Genomic DNA, 3,317 nt, shown 5'->3' with positions numbered 1-3,317 from the left:
CCTCTGCCATCCCTCTCAGGCTGAGAATGCAGTATCTCATAGTCAAACATTGAGTGCTGCAGAGAGGTCCAGGAGGATGAGAATGGATGTCTATCCTCTATCCATTGACAGCAAGAGATCATTCATCATTGCCACTAAAGTGGGTTAAGTTGCATGTCCTGACCTGAATCCAGATTGTACCAGGTCTAGAATATTAGCTTCAATTAGATGAGTTTGCAGTTAGCCTTTTTCTAGGAGCTTGCTCAGAAATAGGAGCTTTGACACTGGGCAGTAATTGACTAGGACTGAAGTATCCAGGGTGGCTTCCTTCATGTTGGTCAGAGTATTGCATGTTTCAAGGAGAAAGGAAAGATTCCTCCTCTGAGTGATGCACTGGCTATTTTGGTCAGGAGTGACACCAGTGGTTCATGACTGGCTTTCCCAAGTCAGGAAGGGCCTGGGTCAGATTCACAACCCTTGGGTGAAAATCTGTTAGGGTATCCAGAACTTCTTGATGATTGTATGGATTGAACTCCAGGAAGGCAGGGTGGGCTGGTGGATGTAGGAAGAATGGATCCATGCTGTTTGAGAAGACTTTCTGAATGTATGTGATCATTTTAGTGAAGTAGGTGATAATTCTTTGTTGCACTTGCTGCTCACTTCTGATGCAGGTTGTAGGCACTCGGAGTTGATGAAGCAGCTTACCACCCTGGATAGCTTTTTGGGATGAGGTTTTGCAGCTTCAGTGGAGGCTGAGGAAGAGGCCATTTTGGGGCCAGTGTGTTAATGGTTGAAATTATTGTACAATGGTAATGATTCAACAAGATCCTCGGCTCCCTATCTTATGGGTGGAGTGGTACTTAAGCAGGTTTGGGAATTTGCTGGAGAACCTTTGTTTTAATTGATAGGGCTCTTGAAATAGTATGACCTCAGTGTTTCCCTTGTTAGGCTAAAGTATTTAATGCAGCTGTAAGAAGTAGCTCATCATTTTTATCAAGGGTACAAATGGTACTTCATGGGGGTGGAGGAGTGTTCTGAATGCAATGTACATTTTCATGTTTAACTTGCTAATTTGTACACAGTTAGGGGTTGAGAAAGAGAGAACACTTTGTCATCTTATGAAAATGATGAGCAACCCCTTATTATAATCTTGTGAGAGGTTTAAAGTGTGTTCGAATAGGAGTATGATTAAAATGACATCTCAGAGTTTCATACATTTAGTCTCATTCTTTGGGATCCATATACATTTTTCTGAATGTTCATTCCAAAACAAGATGTTTCTAACCTTCAGTGGTGCTGTAATCCCCATCCTTTCTGTCTTGGTGGCCCAATGCTAGGGAACTCAGCAGCACTCCTATCAGAAGTGGAGCAATAACAAAGAAAGCTAGTCTCCTGCTCTGGGCTCACTGTCTGAGTTCCAATCTCACCCATCCCTAGTTTCTCCCATTCCCCACACCCAGTTCCAGTATCCTTGCCCAGCTAGTCCCAGTTCTACCACTCCTCACACCTTAGTTCCTTGTCAGATCTCTTCCCATCCACTCATTTTCCCCCACTGGTTCCTAGTCCGTCTCCTTGTCCAGCAAGTTGCAGTCTAGCTCTCTTCTCCCAGTTCCTTGTCTGATTTCAGGGTCCCACAACCCCTACCCCAGCCAACTGGCTCCTAGACCCTCCTGTTTCCCTCACTGGTCCCTAATCCCACTCTACCCACCTGGATCCTAATTCCAGGCTCCTTGCCCAACCAGTTCCAGCCTGCCCTCTCCACCACCAGTTCCAGCCCCATGTTTAGTTGCTCCGTGAGGATGGTACATGTGCAGTCTTGTCAGTGCTAGGAGCTGGGACTAGGCTTGAGCATTCTCAGTGAAGATAGAATCTTCATGACTTCTAGCTACTAAAATTGAGTGTCTCAACTGAGCATATGCCAATTACAATGTTTCACAGTCTTATAACCTGGCCAAATTTGAGCAGATTTTCATGGGGATGGCAAAAGGCACAGTCTTGAAACAAAGGGCACTCCTCCACTGAATGCCAAATTTCAAGTCCAGGCTCCAAAGCCTAGGGGCCATAGTATGCCTCTACCCAGATATAATGCTGTCCTCGGGAGCCAAAAAATCTTACTGCGTTATGGGTGAAACTGCGTTATATCGAACTTGCTTTGATCCGCCGGAGTGCGCAGCTCCTCCCCCGCGCCCAGAGTGCTGCTTTACTGCGTTATATCCGAATTCGTGTTATATCAGGTTGTGTTATATCGGGGTAGAGGTGTACTGTTCAAAGAAGAGGTCAACAGAATTTCACACACACGTGCGCGCGCACGCACACACAGATACCTGGCATGGAAACATTTAGTTCAAATAGTTAACATTTGGTAAAGTTGTAAGCAACTGAAAACAAGGACTTATAATGGGACATGTCAGGTAACCTTAACAGGCAGCACCACTAGTCCCACCTATAATATATAGGTAAGCCTATGAAGATTGCAGGTTGCACATATTTGCTGCTAAATCAACTAGAGGGCCATTAAGGTAAGGATGGAGAATTGCATGCCATGGCATGCAGACACTGTGGGCCGCAACCCTCTTTTGGGAAAAGTTTGGGTGCTCCTGCATTCAGGGCCATACAGAGTTTTTGGGGGACCAAAAACAGAGACATCCCCCACCTCCCCTACACATTCTTCCCCCCCAAATTTACCACTAAGGGGATGTCTGGTGGTGGTGGTGGTGGTGAAGAGCAGTCAGCACTGCACTATCTCACAGCAGTAGCTTTTGTCCCACAGGACTGGGCCTGGCTTCCCCCTCTGGGCACTGTGACTTGTACCTGGGGTCACAGCACTCAAGTTTGGCCCACCCCTCCCCCGCAGCATGACTGAGGGGCAGCCAGGCCTGAGCGACGCTGTGACCCACACACCAGTTTGGAACACCAGTTGGTTTGAGGTCTCTCTCAAAGAGGGGCCCAGGGCAAACTGCCTGTTTTGCCCCCTACTTGGGTGATCCTGCCACCATTACAAGATTGACTTACCCTGAAGGGGAAACATCACCATCCTCCTTTCCTTCCTCCACTCTCTAGCAAGAGGTGTGACAATTCCCCACAGTGCAACTGATCTGTACACACCTGATAGTTTTGCCTGATTCATATTTGTACAGCCCAAACTAGCAAAATGTCTGAATAGTTTTTAACATGGCAACAACCATGTAACTATGTAAATATAGCCTGGTCCTCTTTATGTTCCTTCTTACTATTCAGCCTGCTTCCCCTCTTTCACTAGCTCCTAAATCAGAATTCTCCACCCAAAGAGATGGCAGCATTTTACATCTACTTTATCTAAGTGTACATGATTATGGTAG

This window comes from Gopherus flavomarginatus, chromosome 4 (genome assembly GCF_025201925.1).
Source record: "Gopherus flavomarginatus isolate rGopFla2 chromosome 4, rGopFla2.mat.asm, whole genome shotgun sequence".
In the NCBI taxonomy this organism is placed as follows: Eukaryota; Metazoa; Chordata; order Testudines; family Testudinidae; genus Gopherus; species Gopherus flavomarginatus.
The sequence above is the reverse complement of the archived record's forward strand: the minus strand, read 5'-3'. Positions refer to the sequence as shown.